The sequence below is a fragment of the Kogia breviceps genome, chromosome X (genome assembly GCF_026419965.1).
Source record: "Kogia breviceps isolate mKogBre1 chromosome X, mKogBre1 haplotype 1, whole genome shotgun sequence".
Taxonomy (NCBI): Eukaryota; Metazoa; Chordata; class Mammalia; order Artiodactyla; family Physeteridae; genus Kogia; species Kogia breviceps.
In genome coordinates, this window is record NC_081330.1 from 109,815,095 (window position 1) to 109,834,317 (window position 19,223).

The window sequence follows — 19,223 nt, forward strand, 5'->3', positions numbered from 1 at the left end:
AAATACCCTGAAATTAAAATGTAGGCTTAGAAAAATGAATGCCTTGGGCATCTTGTTCTTGAATAAACTTGTTTTTCTCTTTCTGTGTAAAAGACAAACACTGTCACTCAAATGTCGAACTCATCATGACTGCATTATAAAAGTAACATGCACAAAACCAGGAGGGTATTTGTGTGATGAATGAATACCTGGTGGCTGTGAATGATTTGGTAAGTAGCATGATGTCTATTGTTTTGGCAAGGCCCTAATCAGCCCAATGCATGTGTTATGGACTGTTAAAAACTTCAGAGTAAAAAAAAAATGGTAATGTATCTTAGACTGTGAATCCTTCACACTATGTCTGCATTCTCTAATTGCATAAACTATTTTTAAGTCCTCAAACCCCTCTTACATTCAGATGCAATGAACATTTAGTGGGAATTATAAAAATACGCTTTAGTTACTTGCATATTTTTATGTCCTTACAAATAGAATGTGTTTTATTTCATGAAAAAATCATTTCTTATTCATCTCTATATCCATGTTTCATAAAAGGAGTAGAACTATATAAAATATAGAGTGTTATTTATAAAATGATGAGAAATTATTTTTGAAACAAAAAAGTAAAAATATAAAATTAAAAATCCATTACAATTTATACTTAATTGTATACATATTTAAATCTATATTCTGATAAAACCCATAAGGCAAAGAGCTTAGGACAAGATGCCACAGGTCTGTACGCTTAACCACTAGATGGCTCCCTTACAATTCTAACTTTTAATCTTGTTCAAAGGAAAACTCAAAACTCACTCAAAATATACTATGCCCAATCTTAACAACTGCCTCCAGCGCCATCCATACCAGCACTATTGCACCAAATAGAAACTTGAACCAGCTGACGGTAAACCAGAGGGGGCATGTCTTGTACACCTTCGTTATTTAGCAGAGTCAGAAAATGACTATAGTGTATAAGACAGTATTTCTAAACATGAGATCAATAGATTCACGTGGGGGAGACACTCGGGGTGCTTACTGACAATGTGAAATGTGGGTATCTGTATCATATCTACTGGATCAGAATCACCTGGGGTGAGGAAGAACCAGTATTCTGTACTGTTAGCAAATTTATGTACAAAGTTCCAGAATGACAGTGTAAAAAATATACTTTTTAAGACACGTTTGGTTTTGCTTATTCCTGTGTGGACTATATGTACTGATTTAATATGCTTGTCTAATTCAATTAATACTTTTAACTCCCAAGATAGAAAAAACAATAACCAAGAGATTTGTGAAGAGATTCGAATCATACAATCTTAGAACTGTAAAGGACTTTAGAAATCACATAATCCATTGGTTCTTAACCCTGGCTGCACATTATAATAACTTGGGGAGCTTTTAAAATCTGCCAGTGTCCAAGTCTCACCTCCAGAGTTTCCTTTTTTAATTGATCTATGATGGGGGCTGGTTATTGGTATATTTCAAAAAGCTCCCCCAGAGATTTTAATGTGCAACCAGGGTTGAGAACCACTGAGCCAGGAAAAGCTCCTCATTTTATATATAAAGAACTGTGGTCACAAATAAGTTAAGCATATAGCTGTAAAATATACACGTTATTGGCAAAGTTGGGACTAGATTCCAGATTCTCTGACATGCAGGCCATTCGTCTTCCCACAATTCCTGTTTACTGGGAAGTGAGGGTACTCTTTTGTGTTCCTAAAAGGTGCTCCAAGTATGATAATAGTACTTTCAGAAAGAAAATGTATTCAAATATTTTTAAAGGTATCACATATATTGGCTATCACACTATAAAAACCATGTTGTTATATCTTTTCTTTGCAATTGTTAGAGGATGAAATTTAAACAGAAGACAACAGTTCAGAGCAGATAACAGACATGTAATCTGTTCATCACAAAGCAGTTGTCAGTGGCTCTTGATATTGAATGAGAGAGATGGAAGAAAGGCATCCACTGGGACTACATGAAACAAAGACTAGAAAGGAGACAGACCATGCCCAATATCGATTAAAAGGACACCCAGGGGAAATATCCTTTAACTGAAACAGATGCAAATTCATTATAAAGTTAGATAAACCACCTACAGAAACCACCTCAAAGACTGAAGGAAAGAGATACAAGAGCAACTGACAGATACCACAAGGCTTTGTTGTAAATAAAATCAATTTTATGGTTTCACTCAGTTCTTAATTTGCCAAAATGTTCAAACTAAAACCAATATACAAGCTTCAGCAAACTCAGCGGGGTGGGTACTTTTTGTCGGAACTGGTTGCAAACTGCCGAGCAACAGGGGATAAAAGCATTTGCACGGCTATACTCTCACCCACAGAGATCGTGTTCCTCATTTTGAAGGTCAGGCCATACATCACTGGCCCAATGTCAGGAAACATGCATCGCCTCCGCCTACACTGTGCCAGGTCAGTTAGAAAATAAACAAAAGCAACTGCACAGAGGAGCTACCCCCTCAACTGCTCCATCCGCCTTCTCAACCATTCCATCTGCAAAGTAGAAGCCAAAGGGAAGAAGCCAGGCAGCAAAATTCAAGTTTTTTGCTTAAGATGCCAGTATTTCTAATACCCTGCAGCAGCAGATTCTATTTTTTTCTGATAAACACAGGACAGACTGAACTGGTAATACTAGATTATTTACAGCAGATCTCTTAAAAATGTCACTGGGACTTTACAAGGCTTTGCCTATGTCTATTTCAGACTGCCGTGAGTTAGAGGCTTTCAAATTCCTTCTGCTACCAAAGGTCTCATGTATCAGTCATCAGCCTCCTCGGGGCCCATGAGCCATCAGGCTGTCATCCCAGGAAATTCTAAACTTTAAATTCCAGTCACCAGCATTGCCTATGGAGGATGACTGCTAAATTACAATTAGAGCCTGAGTGGTTGAAGAATGGCCTTGCCTACTGGTCAGTCACTTCTCATTAACAGTTTAGTAAGAATCTGTTCATCAGATTAGCTCATGGTCGTTTGACAGACTAGGAAAGAAATTTTGGCACGCCTGGAGATCCAGAAGAGAATGGGATGTAGTTTTTCAAGTTTCCAGTGGTGGAAAGGATTGTAGGAAGGTGTAGAGGTGAAGAAGGCTGACAAAAAATCCCTGGCTGTCTAAAAGATAACTAGACATAGATATAGATATACATATACATATATTTTTAAAGGAACATAATGACAGAGTACCTAAAGGGACCACAGTAAAGGGAGTAGGCTTGAAAGAAGGTTTGATATTATGGGGAGCAGATGGCCTGGGAATGCTGAAGTCATATTATCTAATTAAGAGTGCTAATTTTTCCATAGGATTCAAAGTAAACTTCCAAATAATATTAACCTTCCATATGCTCTGAGGCTCCTAATTTAGTACCTCTATAGAACACAGTTCTAAGCCCTTTCACACATATTTTCTCATTTTTAACAACTGGCTTCATCCCATTTCCTTAAAACAGACTTAGTGTATACAGACATGCTTTGAAATCCCTGGATGAGGCTGTCTTGCTTTGAAATGAAGGCGTACCCTCTCAGAGACGTTACAGCAAGTAACTTCATAACAAATCCATCTCATGAGGACTAAATAGGTGAGTTGTACGGCCATTATAAATTTCTTCTGATGGGTTGAGTCATTTAGCACGAGGGCAAAAAGACCTGGAGCAACAATGCCACGTTATATTAAATGCCATGTCAGCCAGTGGCCACGGACACTCAATAAATAGCAGTATGCTGTGACTGATTGTGTACCACACAGTTTGCAAGTACTGAAGGTGTAATAATAAGCTAAGTCAGGAAAGAAAGGGAGTTTGGATTGCCTTTCTTCCACAAATATAAAATATCCCAGATCACTCTAATATGTTTGCTGAAAGCATAGGCAGAAGTGGCTAATTTTTAAAATAATTTCTGTAATTTAGAACATCTTCCTCAACAAGCAAAGCTATTTCTGTGCTAAGAATTGATGCTGGCATTGCAGGCAAGGCATGGACTTTCAAGACAGCAGGCAGTGTTAATGGAAGCAATCTGACTGAGGAACAGATCCAGATATGTCCATAGGAGAATTACCTAGCCACCTTTCCCTCCATGAGATAAACTTTTAAGTTTCCTGTATAAAAAAAGGAATGGTGCTTTTTTCTTTTCCATAAAGGGTGCAGCAGTTTAAGTGGTGAACTACATTTGAGATAGAATTTGAGTTTTATTCAAAAGCTTAGACAAATCACAGGTACCTTTCTTCAAGACTGACTTTAGAGAGAATTTTTTTCAAATTTTTATCAAACAGCATTGGTTCAGAGCAATAATTTCTTTTATGAAAATTAAAACCGTAATTTTCGGCAGGACAGTTAGGCTGAAGTAGTGTTTCCAAAATTTTCGAATTTTGTAAACAGCATAATAAAAAACGAGGACTGACACTGTGTTTTTATTTCATCAAAATAAAAATATAAAGAAACAACAACAAAGGGAAAAGGATAACAATAAAACAGGACAACTGAAATTTCACAATAAAGGATACTATTTTTAAAAAAGAATAAATTTAACTTGAAGAAAAAAGTGTTTTTTATTTTTCTCATTCTACCCTGAACTCATATATCTGTCATCCCTGGAACTTGACCCTGGATGGGCATTTAAGAATCAATGCCCAGAGCCAAATACATGCGGGCTCATAGCTCCTACTGGAGAAGCGAGTGATTACAGCTGAACCCTGTTAGGTGTCACCAACCTCTAGAGTGAACCAGAGTGCCACAGGAGCCCGGCAGGTAAGAAGAGCTTGAAACTGAGTGTAGCCAGGAAATACAGAGGACAGTGGAACAAATTAAACTATATCACAAAAGCACAGGCAGCAAAAGCCAGACCATGGAAAACTTTATAGAACAAACAATACAGCATCTTCAACAAATAAACCCCTTAAAAATGATAGAGAGGTATGATGATTAATTTTGTGTGTCAACTTGACTAGACTAAGGGATGCCCAGATAGCTAGTAAAACAATATTTCTGGGTATGTTTGGGAGGGTGTTTCTGGAAGAGATTAACATTTCAATCAGCAGACTGAGTAAAGAATATCTACCTTCACTAATGGGGGTGAGAATGGCATCATCCAATCCATTGAGGACCCAAATTTCACAAAAAGGCAGAAGGGCCAATTCCCAGTCTATTCTTGAACTGGGTGATCAATCTTTTCCTGCCCTTGGACACTGGAGCTCCTGGCTCTCAGGCCTTCAGACTCCAAGTGAATGTACCACCAGCTTTCCTGGTTCTCCAGCTTGAGGACAGCAGATTGTCAGACTTCTTGGCCTCCATTACCTCGTGAGCCTATTGCTATAGTAAACCTCCTATTATATATCTGTATCTATATCTGTCTCTCTATATATACAGCATATTGGTTCTCTTTCTCTGGAGAACTCTAACACAAGGGGGAAACCTATAGATTGAAAGAGACTTTAAAAGATTTTAAAAATTAGACAAGACTTAACTACAGTGTTCAGGGATGTATATTCGGGTGATAAAACTAAGAAGAAAAGCAAGGATGCAATTCTAGAAAAGTCATTATTGTGTTTACACTTGTACATTTGTGGGGGGGGGCACTGGTTAGGAGGAGGCACGTGCAAGGCTTCAAGAGTGGTTGGCAAGAGTCTACCTCCTGACCTTGAGGATAGTAATAAGGGTGTTTGCTTTAATCAGTAACTAATTAGACATTAACTATAAATGTGTTTTACTAATATTTTCAGTATTTGTATTACCTATAAAAACACAAGACATATACATTCTTTTAAATGAAGGTTCTGGAGTCAGACTACCTGGTTTAAGCCCCAATTCTGACACTACTTATGTGTCCTTGGCCATAGTTTGGCCTCAGTTTTCTAATGTGGATGTTGATGATCCCAATGGTACCCATTTAACAGGGTAATTCGGAAGATGAATAGATGTAAAGGTTCTAGAACACTATGTGGCAGACAGAAAACACTTTGTGGATGTTAGCTATTATTATAGGAAATGGTTCTGTCCAGGAAGCAAGCAGAAGTAGAAAACTAAGAGATTAGGGGGCAGGGATGCAAAGTGCTGCAAATGTATGACAGTCTTAGAGATGTTCTGCATCATAATTCTCTCTTTTTCAATGTTCAATTTAGTTTATTCCAGAGAGTGATGTTTGCTGTATGGAAAAGAAAATCTACAATTTTACAATGAAAATCAATAGAAAATAGAATTCACTTGATCGATTATTACCCTGCATCCAAAATCATTGGAATTCATCCATTTCATTAACCGAGGCATACTAAAAAGGTAGCTCTATCTGTTAAAAAGGAGGCTGCCAAATTAAATGTCTTAGTCTGACTGAACCTCTCATGAGTGCAAATTAAAATGTTAGGGACTTTTTGTTTGAATCCTAAAACTTGGATTAGGCTTTCAATGGATTAAAAACTCCATTCATGTAAAGCCAGTCTTTTAAAAATCACATTTTTGGCTTTTTAGCCTTTTAAGAAAAGAAGGCAAAGCGTTCTTAATCCTATTAATTCACTGATTTATTTTCTTCAATTTTAATTGTTTTTTTTTCTGACCTTTGGATTGGGTTATCACCATACACTTTTAGTATTAGCAATTTAAATCTTGTTTTTTGAGTGCATTTCGGACTTCACTATTTTCTATATAAAATATGTTAATGCTTTGCATTTTAGAATGTTGATAATTCTAATAAGAACACTTTAAATTACCACATCAAATTTAGTAGAATTAAAGCCACTGTCCACACAGGTTACTCAAATGTCTTAAAAGTCTTTTGACTCACATTTTTCAAAAAATCCTCCATTCTCACGCAATTAGGAAAATTAGTTTATAATAATGTCCTTGGGAGAATTCAATGTTTTAAAAAGTCCCCACGGTATTTTATTATTCTGTCTTTAATGATTTTCTACAGTTTTGGCATATCTACTCTAGTTTAGCTGATTACTTAAGAGGTTGACTTTATCAGGTAATAACTATTTGCAGAATTGAATTGTACTTTTTGCACTTTCACTGACCAAAAATGACTACAGTTTTTTTTTTTTTCAACTGTTAAAAATGGATGATGTGACCTATTTGCTAGGGGCTTAGAGAAAGTAATTAAAATGTACCCCTGGAACTTCACTGTAACACTCTTTTACTGAAATGAGGTCAATGTCAAATGTGTTCTGGACCCTGGAACCTGCCTTATTCCAACTTCCATTCTGTGAGAAGAGACTCTCAGGCATTTTTAATAGGCCATCTAGAAGGACAATGGTATTGACCATTTCACATTCACACTTCTATACATACTCTTGAAGCTAAAAAAAAATGTTAACATGGTTCATCAGAATTGAATATCTCCTACGTATCAATGCAAGAGGGCACTCATGTGCTATTCAGTGCAGTTTGCAGACCAGCAGCATTAACATGACCTGGGAGCTTATTAGAAAGGCCAACTGAACAAGACTGCCTTAGTGGTCCCCTCAACTTGACTAAACTTGAGACAGGTTTCTTGACTGTAGGATACTAACCTCTCTTTTCTTAGGGTATTTACTTTAGAAAACTTGCAACTGTAAATCGTTTCTCTGTCTCTTTGAGATGTACATCTTCTACAACCCAGAAATGACTTTCTCAAGAACCTGGGAGCCATCCCTTGGAAATGTAATTATCAAACAGATAGGGCTTCTGTCTCCAGCTTCCCTCCCTCAGTGTACTCCAGTAAGTTTCCATTAGTTTACCTCAGCTGATAAGAATTCTCTCACCTGTTTTTTCAGTGAAGTTGAGTTCAACTTCTCTCCCCTATTGGAATAGTCTTGAATAAAGTCTTCCTTGACTATTAAATGGGTCAGGTGCATTTTAAAAATAAGATTCTTGGCCTTGTCCCCTAACCAGACAACCCATTTGAACAAGATCCCCAAGTATTCCCAGTGTCCAATAATGGTTGAGAAGTGCCGCTCTAGACTGTAACATTGATCACTCCTTACTGGTACGTACCGGGGCTCAGGTACAAATAAAAAATAACATGCAGATGTTAGATAAGCACCACCCAGTTCAACGACATTACAGTAAAAACCATTTCTATTTCAATTACCTGATCATCTTGTTCTGTCTTTACCTGAATGTTCTTTTTGAGTATATTCTGAAATAGTCTGGGTTTATTTACGCTGCTTGTTTTCAGTTTAAAAAAAAAAAGTGAATGTTTTCAAGAAGACACGTGTGAACCAATCCTTCACAGCATTATGGAAGACCACAAGACTCAGGGTGCACAACCCTGTATCTGCTAGATGCCAGGCAGTCAACTGTGTGTACTAATATTTCCTTCATTCACTGAACAAATACTAAGTGCCTGTTAGGTACCAAGCATTGTTCTAGAGGCTTGGGATCAGGGAACAAAACAGTCATAACTCCTGCCTTCATTGTTCTTACCATCTTGAATCCTCACAAGAATTCATTGAAGCATGTAACAGTTATCACAATTTTATCAATGCAATTGTTAAGGCTTACAAAATTTAGGCAGACATACGATTTGAACTAAGTCTTGTGACCTCAAAATGAGTACTATTGTTGTGGGTGTGTGTTTGGGTGACACATTCTTTCATGCATCCTTAATAGTGGCAAAAATGAACCCTTGCAGGTGAATTCTCTATTGGAAATAGGTCTAGTATTCTTGTACCAAGTGAAAATGGTAAGTAATAGAGCTATATGAAAACGGTAGGAGACTATTTAAGACAACAGTGGTGCTTTGCTTATATATATATTTGGGGAATATATATACATGTGCAGCTTTTGTTAATATTTTATAGTTCAGATAGCTGAAGAAGCATGGCATATGTATATGTGTGTACGTGTATATATTACTCTTTTGGCATAATGGCTCTAATATATGTAATATATAATCCCTTGCTTTAGGGATTTTAGGGTTTTCAAGATAAATGTTCCTCTGATATAATTTCAGCCATGTCTTATTTATGAGACCTTCACAAGGTGTATAAAAATGCACTGTCAGGATGATTCGTTCTACTGAGCATTAGTAGTCCTAGTCAAGCAAATGTGAAATCACAAAAGACAGTGATATACACTTCTGTCTGTTTTGGGCTTCATTTCATTTATCTTTGGAAGATTTGTTTGGCCAGTTTAATCATGAAACTGCAGGTAGCCAACTTAATTCTTGTTAACTATTAACACATCACTGCATGATGGTTGTAGAAAAAAAATTCTGATAAGATAGGATAAATTTGCTACCTTAACTTATATAACCAAAATATATGAAACTTTATGTTCATCTATGTCAACCAGTGATTCTCAAACTGAGTAGAATTAGATGCAGCAGAATTAGATGCAGACCTTATTCTAAAACCAGTACTAATGCCGAAGCATCATCTCAGACCAATTGATGCAGAATACCTGCCAGTGGGGCCCAATGTGTGTTGATTATAAAAGCTCCCTAAGTGATTCTAATGCGCAGCAGGGTTGAGAAACCCTGATTTATACACTGCATTTTAACCTTTATTTTTCCTACAGAGGATTTTAATTCATGCTTTTTTTAAAAGACTAGAATCTCAGAACATCTAAGTATTACTTCTATTATGTTAGATTTTCTGCTCTGCAAATATCTGCACAGCTGTTTAACACCCAGAATGAGCTACCACATATTTCCACCACAATTAAACTGAGATCTGACATTTACAATTTCCACGTAGCCACAATCAGTTCCCAGATTCCCTGGTGCAACCAAGAGTAGCACACTCATTACCGTAATGAAGCCATGTTTGAAAAGTTCTGTATCAGAAATGATTCAGCATTATTCAAAATTATAATCTGATAATTCAATTTCTATCCTGTATTCAATTTGAACTGCACCTGTCACCTTATAGAAGATAAGGTAAAGAGTCTCCAAAAATTTACTAACATTTTATGCAATCTTTAACTTATTTGGATATGTCGGACATGTAAATATCTTTTACTTCATGCAGATTTTTAATTGTAGAGAATTACTGCATCAAATTCCAGTGGAATAACGTGAATAGTAAGATAAATCAAATGACAAAAATAACTGTCTTTAAGATCTAATAGTGCTTACTTTTCAACCATGTGAGCAGTTTGTGATTTTCAAACATACTTTTCAATTAACTTAGTTGTCAACTTATAAAAGATTAAAGCCACCATCAAATAAACTATAGTCTCTTTTAAAAGTATGTTGTTTCAAACTCCCTTCACACATAACTAAAGAAGAAAAAGAAACTACCAGGAATCAAAATAGTCCTTTCTTTTTAATTTTCCATTGAACTACCTCAGTTTTCCTTCCATGCTGTTAATACTGAACTGGTCAAAATGAGTTTTTAATAATATGAAGACCCTTTTTTTTACACCCAATTTAATCATGTAATCTCTAGAAACCTAGTAGCAGATAGCAGTAAGCAATTTATATATTAGAAAACCTTCAAGTTTCCAAGCAAAAACAGATTTGCCCCTAAAGGATAAGAGAAATGAAAGAATCCTTAACCCTAACTATATCTTATTCCTGATTGACCAGCACTCCAGAAGGTCCCATCTCCCTATCATCTCAGTCACTATTGTCAACTTTCACTTTTCCCATAGGCCTCCTACACTGCCACATTCCCTCTTATTTTCTAAAGATTACTTTGCTTCAACTATCAAAGGTTCTTATGTAGGCAAATGTTCTGATCAGATTTCAGAAATTCCACCCAGGTAGCAATGTGGAGGACGGATTTGCAGGAAATTCAAACTGAAAGTGTAAAGATCATTTAAAAGACAACTGTCAAGAAAGGTTGCAATTCAGGTGAGACCTGCACCCTGTCCACCAGTCAAAGGTACTAAAATATAAAAAAGAGCTATTTTCTCATATCTCCTAGGTAAGGCATATCCAAAGCATTATAAAATAAAACCCTTCTTTATATTAAATCTTGTTGAGAAATATTTAAAGCATCCTGTGTTTACACTATTTGGGGGTTACTGAGTAACCCTTGGATGACTTATAGTACAACCATTATTACCACACTCTACCATAATAACGCTGTCTTCTTCTTTCTCCTATTATTAGCTCTCTCCCTTGCTAAACCACAATCTCTCTAAGACGCAGACCACTGTCTTTTCTATTTTTATCCTAGCACAGGGAGTGGCACAATGTAGGTATTTGAAAATATTTGTAGAATATTCACATGAATGAATAAACATAACAATGATTTAAAGGATGTTTCTTTGCATAGTGGAATACATGCTTTATCTACATTTAAGTCTTTGCTTTCTCAACAGCTAGTTGGAAGACTTCAGACATTTCATTTATTTCCCACTTTAAAAAAAAACAATTTTTAATTTTGGCTGCGCTGTACGGCAGGCGGGATCTTAGCATGCGGGATCTTATTAATAGTTCCCTGACCAGGGATTGAACCCATGCCCCCTGCACTGGGAGCACAGAGTCTTAATCACTGGACTATCAGGGAAGTCCCTATTTCCCAGTTCTTTTAATCTGTTAATCAAGTGGTATGGATTAAATTATTTCTAATATAGGTTTTGACCCTAATATGCTATAGGACTTAGTTTCTATTAAAAATGTGTCACAAAAGGCAATTATAAATTGTCACAGGTTGACTCAAAGACTGCATTTCATATAATCAACTGTTTGTCACCCGTGTCCATTTTAATAGGTTCAAAATGATTTCATGTCCACTCAGAAATATTAGAAGTATGTGAGGTGACATACAGATGAAGTGTCAAATCAATATTTCTTCCATATGAAATCCCAAATGGCTAAAATATGTACTATTGTCATTAAATGATTTTATTTTTAAGTGACTCAAGTGCAGGAATATTAAAATTTTATAGTTTGATGCCATTAACATGACTACTAATGCTGAATCATATTTTTCCTTAACATTCTTCAATATTCTTTGCCTTGTTTGACATCAGCACCGCTTCCTGAATAAAGATGAATAACCCAAGTGAATATACAGTTGTACAGTATTTTTTACTTATTTATTTACTTTTTGGCCACGTTGGATCTTTGTTGCTGCGTAAAGGCTTTCTCTAGTTGCGGCGAGTGGGGGCTACTCTTTGTTGTGGTGCACGGGATTCTCATGGTGGTGGCTTCTCGTTGCAGAGCATGGACTCTAGGCACGCGGGCTTCAGTAGTTGTGGCACGCGGGCTTCAGTAGTTGTGGCACGTGGGCTCAGTAGTTGTGGCTCGCGGGCTCTAGAGTGCAGGCTCAGTAGTTGTGGTGCACGGGATTAGTTGCTCCGCGGCATGTGGGATCTTCCCGGACCAGGGATGGAACCCGTGTCCGCTGCATTGGCAGGCGGATTCTTAACCACTGCACCACCAGCGCAGTGGTTAAGTGGTTATTGCTTTCTTTTAATAATGAAACCTTTTGGCTCCACTATTTTCATAATGATCTTCATTTTATCTTTAGGAAGGAGTCAATATATTAGGTTTATGCTTCTGGGTTTTTAGAAGTTAAGACCACAGACATATTGAATAGAGCAACAGGACTTAATTGCTCATCTCCAGTTGCACAGTAACCCCCAAATAGTGTAAACACAGGATGCTTTAAGTATTTCTCAACAAGATTTAATATAAAGAAGGGTTTTATTTTATAATGCTTTGGATATGCCTTACCTAGGAGATACGAGAAAATAGCTATTTCTTATATCTTAGGCTTCCATATTTTTCCAAAGGCTACAGAAACAAGCTAGCATAAACATTTAAAAGTGATAACAAAGATAGTGTACTAGTTAAGCCAAACATTACAAAATAAAAATTTTAGCCAGATGTGTTATAGCCAGATTGATATTCACGTGAAAATGTGCCACACGAAAGAACTTTTACTGGACAGTAGTTTCATGTACCATCCAGCATGATCCTACACTATAAAATAAACTGTCTTTATTTCACATTGTCATGGTGCTCAAATGGTAGAGGAGACAAATGAGATTCATTTCTGTACAAAGAAAAGTAAATATGCTATTTGAACTATCTTTAAAGACTTTAAGTGGAAAATTAGTGAAAAGTAAGTACTATTAATAACACAAATTTATTTATTTTTAAATCTCTGAGTTGTTTTGTTTGTTTGGTTTCCTTTGGTTTTTTGCTTCACTGGGCTTCAAGTCTATTTTACATTCCATTAACTGGCTAGTGCATAGTACACGTGTGTGTGTGTGTGTGTGTGTGTGAAAAAATAAGTAAATTCTGGGTACACATGATTTGTGTTTTCCAAGTTCAAGAGTTCAGTCAATAATTTCAATTTTCATGCAATTTCTTAGAGTAGCTTTTCAATATTTCCTTCTTTAACTCACATACAACTTTTCACTGCAAACAAATCCACGGAAGTCAGATCATCTAAGACTAATGCCTGGCACCTACCAGGCATTTTACAAGGCACTTTACCTAGAATATCATGTTTTAGCTTCACAAAAATAAAATAAGGCAATAAGAAAAAAATGAAGTACTAAACAATGGCTAAATATGTAGCAAAATGGCAACTTAAACTACTATTGATAGAAAGCCTATAATCCCTCTGCTATAACACATCGTATATTGAGCATGGAACACACCATCGGGCAAATATATGGCATTTAATAATGGTTTGTTTAATCAGAATTGCAAGGCATTTACTAGGTACATACGGCAGTGATTTTCAAACTGTGAGTCATGAAATCAGCTTATTTGGCCTTAACCAGAACCTTATCAAAATGGGATGAATTAATCAATACCATTCCACATTTCAAGTTTTCTGGGAAGAGCAGTCTGTCATGGGCAACACCCATGCACGCACATCCTTTTTTTTGAGTGTGCCAAAATGCAAGCCGTAACATCCCCTGTGTGGCAATTAATTAGGTGAAAGTTACCAAAGCATGACTACCATGAGACGACTTGATCCTCAGGGCCTGGAGCGGGGTGAAGGCTGGGGGGACTATCTTGTTAGTTGTTTGCAACAAAGGTGCTGAGCCCTTGGCCCTGTTTTCTTCAGCAGTGGTGCAATCCACTGTGTGTGCAGTCGCCATCTCAGCACACTGTGTCACTTCATGGTACTTGGGGTAGAGCAACTCGTGCTACCATGCTGATGCTCCTGCTGTTTGCTATACCGTGAATATGAAACAGTCACACTCTAACACATGGAATCTTACTGTCTACTTTCAGCACCTATGGGATTGTGACAAGGCAGCCTCGTACTTGCTTAGTCATCTCCTATGGAGCCTTGTTACTCCTTGCCATCCTCTAGGAGGTTCGGGTTCTTCCCTGAGAAGAGAGTAAAAATAAGTGCAGGCTCCAGGAACTTGTGTTTGAGTTGTGTAAGGATGTGCAGGTTAAGCGCTGCACAAGTCCAGGGGGGCAGCATGTACATAGGCAGCAGGCCAGTTAAGGTGTCAAGGTATCAAAAAAAAGTTTGAAAACCACGGATTTAGAAAATGCAAAGAAACAAGCAGAAAGTATTGGTTGAGAGAATTTGTGTTTCAGGGAGAAGTGATCATTTCTAGTTGAGCTCAGGTGAGAATGTGGGATTTAATCCATCCTTGAGATGAAAGGAGGGACCAGAAGATTGCAGTTAGTGTGGTCCAGGGGGTGGGGGTGGGGGTGGGGCTGATGAAGAAGACCAAGCTTCAAAAACCTTCAGGAGATTATTTAGAAAAATAAAAGTTTATAAAATATAAGTAAAACCACAGCAACAACAAAAAAGCTTGAGACCATGAAACAAAAGTGACAATATAAAACTCAAGGAGGTGTTCACCAGCTCTGATTTTTGTTGTTGTTGTTGTTTATAGCAGCTTTATTCATAATTGCCAAAACTTGGAAGCAACCAAGGTGGTCTTCAATATGTGAAAGGGTAAATTATGGTACATCCAAACAATGGATATTCAGCATTAAAAAGTGGGCAATCCAGTCATGAAAAAATATGAAAGAATTTTAAATACATTTTCTGTTGTGAAAGAAGTCAATCTGAAAAGGCTACTGTATGATTCCAACTGTATCACATTCTGTAAAGAAGCAAAGCTATGGCGACAGGAAGAAGATCAGTGGTCTGGAGTTGGGGGGAGAAAGTATTAAATAGGTGGAGCACAGAACATTTTTATAGCACAGTGAAACTGTTTTGTATGACACCAGAATGATGAGTATGTCATTATACATTGGTCAAAACCCACAGAGTGTACAACACAAAGAATGAACCCTAATATAAACTATGGGCTTTGGGTGACAATGATGGGTCAATGTAGGTTCAACAGCTGTGCCACTCGGGTGCAGGATGTTGATAGTAGAGGAAATGGGGTGGGGAGGAGGGGTGGTATTTGAGAATTCTGTACTCTCTGCTCAATTTTTCTGAAAGCTTAAAACTGCTAAAAAAAACCCCAAAAATCTATTAACTAAAATAAAACCAAATTACATTCTATATAGCTAGTACTTGAAGTAGCAGTAACAGTCACTTTTTGGTAAACCTAAGTATAGAATCCAGACATTCCCATCTGTACTTAAGGCATCACGCAACTCTGAGGATGGCGAGGACAGAGCATAGCAATCGTTGGGATGCAAGTCACTTTAACTGTGGGCTCTCCATCATTTATCTTTTTTTTTTCATGATTACTAGTAAGGACATTGAATCATAATCAAAGACTTCCCAAGAAACAAAAGTCCAGGACTAGATGGCTTCACTGGTGTATTCTAACAAACATTTTTTTATTTTGAGGTAAAATCAGTATATAACGTTATGTTACAGGTGTACAACATAGTAATTCGATATTTGTATACACTACAAAACTGATATAAGTCTAGTTACCATCATTACCATACAATTACCCCCCTTCACACATTTCACCCACACCCCACCCCTTCCCCTCTGCTAACCATTTATTTTGTATTAAGACATGGCCCATCTAAAAGCAATGATGTTGGTATGTCCAAACCAGGTTTCTTCCTCTTCCCCATTGCAATTAATCTTTCCATAATTTTCTTATTCCTCTTAGCATATTCAGGACATAACATATTATCTTCTAGGTCTGGGGATGGGAAAGTGCAGGCAGGTAACATGAAGAGAGAGATCATCCTCCTGGGAGTGCGAGGCACCCAGGTCTGACCTGCACGGAACTGCAGGCGAACCCAACCTTCTGTGTCTGCCAAGAGTGGTCTGCCATGGACCACACACCACCGGACACCAGAAGCTTGCAGCAGAAAGGACTCAACAGAGGTAGGCAGGGGACGTGAATTTACAGCCTTAGGTTGAACGGGTCTTGCAGCAATTCTTGACCATGCTGCCAATATGGCTGCCTGGGCTGAAGTTATCACTTCAACCATGTCAGTCCTTTCCTCTTTCTCACTCACCTTCCTTTTCTGAACACTTGCTCTCTTGGTCACCATCTTGTGTTTCCCTGGACATGACTGCAATCTGGCCTCCCATGATGATTCAGGAATATACTGATCTTTTTCAGGATAAGCATGTTTCTGGAGTCTCAGATAAACCTCTACTTTCTGACCATCGGTACTCAAATTAAGTTGTTGGCACCATTTCCGCAAAGTGTCCCGAGTCATGTTGTTAATTGGAGGCAGTATGGTTGACAAGGGATAAACTGGCTTACTACAACTAGATTTGGGGCAAGCTTTGAACTGTTCGTCTGTTTGAGGAGGATGAAATTGATCGACTGGACTCAGTGGCTCCACTTTGACTTCTGAAGTTGAAGGAACACTTGGTTCTGTTTGATGGTCTTCAACAATTTCCTCATTAACTGGAATCAATGTAAGAACCACATTTTCTTCACCTAAGGCCTCTTCAAAGAAATTCTTCTCATAATTTGGGTTTGCCATTCCAAGGAACTCTCAAAGGAAGGCAGAGCCGGCAATGTTAAGGATATCTGCAATTTAATTCTCTTAACCTGATGTTTCTAGTCCAATTTCTCCTTTTATCTCTCAGATTTTTTGAACTAATTTTGCTGCTCCATATCAGGATATTTTCACATATCAAAAGGAAGCAGCTTCATGGAATCATGGCTAAATTAGTCAATGAACTGTGTCTTTTCCGTATCATTTTCCCTAGATTTTCAAAGATTAAAAATCCAAATATTTGTGCTAAATCCCAAATATATTTTCTTCTGCCAAATCCCAAATATTTTTTCTTCACCTGGCTTGTTTACAATGTTCTGCTTCTCTATGTTGTATGTGATGGGACCACTGTCAAAAAAGTTATATCCATGATCTCATCTCTTTCTCCTCTATGTTTTATCAACACAACGACTCATGATTCAGAACTTATTCATCTAATGGTGCTTCATTGCTTGAATACACAATTATGTATCTATACATTCTTTATTACACAATTTATATCTAGACCTATACATGCATACAGAAGATAAATAATCCTCCTTTTAAAAAATCTTGACAGTCTTCAGTATTTATATTTGCAATGATACACATAATACAGTTTAAAAGTTAGTTTATTGCTCAAATTGTATAATTATTGCTATAAATAGATTTAGTAAGGATTTATTTAGAAAAAAAAGTGTATGCTCCATTCTGCTACTGGAATTGCAGGATACTCATTTGTACACTTACTAAATGTGCAGACATACTTTACTCATTTACTTGCATTAATTATTCACAATGAATGGAAATTGAGTTAAAATTCTTTAGATAGAAGGGCGTTTTGAACTAATATTTTTTATAGTTGAAAGTTAAGTTTGGTTTATAAATGAGGTTATATTGTATTTTCTGTCTTTATGTCTTCATTCATGGTTTTTTAAAAATAAATTTATTTATTTATTTATTTACTTATTTATTTTTTGGCCGAGTTGGGTCTTTGTTGCTGTGCATGGGTTTTCTCTAGTTGCGGCGTGCGGGGGCTACCCTTCATTGTGCTGTGCAGGCTTCTCACTGCGGTGGCCCCTCCTGTTGCAGAGCACAGGCTCCCGGCGTGCAGGCTTCAGTAGTTGTGGCTCGCGGGCTCCAGAGCGCAGGCTCAGTAGCTGTGGCACAGGGGCTCAGTTGTTCCACAGCATGTGGGATCTTCCCAGACCAGGGCTCGAATCCGTGTCCCCCGCATTGGCAGGCGGATTCCTAACCACTGGGCCACCAGGGAAGCCCTCCTTTATATTTTAGTTATATTGAGGAATGATCTATTTGTCTTGGGGACACCAGTGAGCCTCTTAATATTGGTGAATCAAATGATCTACTTATAATATTCTGGCTCCAATGAAAGATATTTTGAGTAGGGAGGGATTTCAGAAACCACACACTTAAAATTTTTACTACTAAAAAATGCAAATATACACAAAATAAGAGAGAGTAGTATAATAAGCCTCATGTGCCTATCACTTCACATCAATAATTTTCAGTAATTTGCCAGTTTTTTTGGATGTATTCCTTTTACTTATTTTTTTTTCCCGGAGTATTTTAAAGAAAATCTAGTATCTCCTATCAGGTCATTTATAAATACTTCATTTTGCATCCCAGGCAGGTAAGCCCTTAAAATTTTACCAAAATAAAATTATTACACATACTAATATTAATAATTTTTTTTTTTTGGCCATGCCCACAACTTGCGGGATCTTAGTTCCCTGACCAGGGATTGAACCCCAGGCCCCTGCAGTGGAAGCGCCATGTCCTAACCACTGGACCGCCAGGAAATTCCCTAGTGATAATTTTTTAAGACAATGAATATCAAACTATGGTCAAATGTATTCTGTCTCATGGTTTTTTTTCTTATTTTTTCATTTCTGCATCTTGATCCACACAAGATGCATACATTTGCACTGGGTTGACTTGTAGAGACCATTTTATTTAATCTGTTCAGTTTGTGCAACTTGAGGTGTGGAGAAGGCAATTCATTTACTCAAACGTCACTAGGCTTTTCACTTTATCCACAAATATTCATTCGGCATCTAGTAGATACTGTTTCAGGTACTTGGGAATTATCTATAAGCAAAAATGACAAAGATCTCTGTCCTTATGGAGTTTCTATTCCTGTTGGAGGAATGTAATATAAATATTAAAAGAAATCATGTGCAGAGTATATTTGAGGATGAAAAATGACAGCGACCAAAGAAAATTATAGCAGGTGTGGGTAAGCGCTTTGGTGACAGTAGGGAGAAGGGCTGTTTGAATTTTAAATGTACCCCCATTGAGAAAGAGACATTCAAGCAAAGACTTAAGGTTAAGGAGTTAACTTTGGGCCATCTGGGAGAAGAGTTTCCAGAGAAGAGAGAATAAGCAATGTCGATGTCTCAATAAATTTTCCTCTGAGTGAAACAGGAGCCAACAATGACACAT

General features: G+C 37.3%; 1 protein-coding gene and 1 pseudogene across 1 annotated transcript in view; both read right to left on the bottom strand.

The window, feature by feature from the left end:
- Positions 1–19,223, bottom strand: part of IL1RAPL1 (interleukin 1 receptor accessory protein like 1) — a 1,372,082-nt gene that overhangs the window by 698,914 nt on the left and 653,945 nt on the right. The gene's annotated exons all lie outside the window — the stretch shown is intronic.
- Positions 15,816–16,766, bottom strand: LOC131748254 (developmental pluripotency-associated protein 2 pseudogene; annotated as a pseudogene).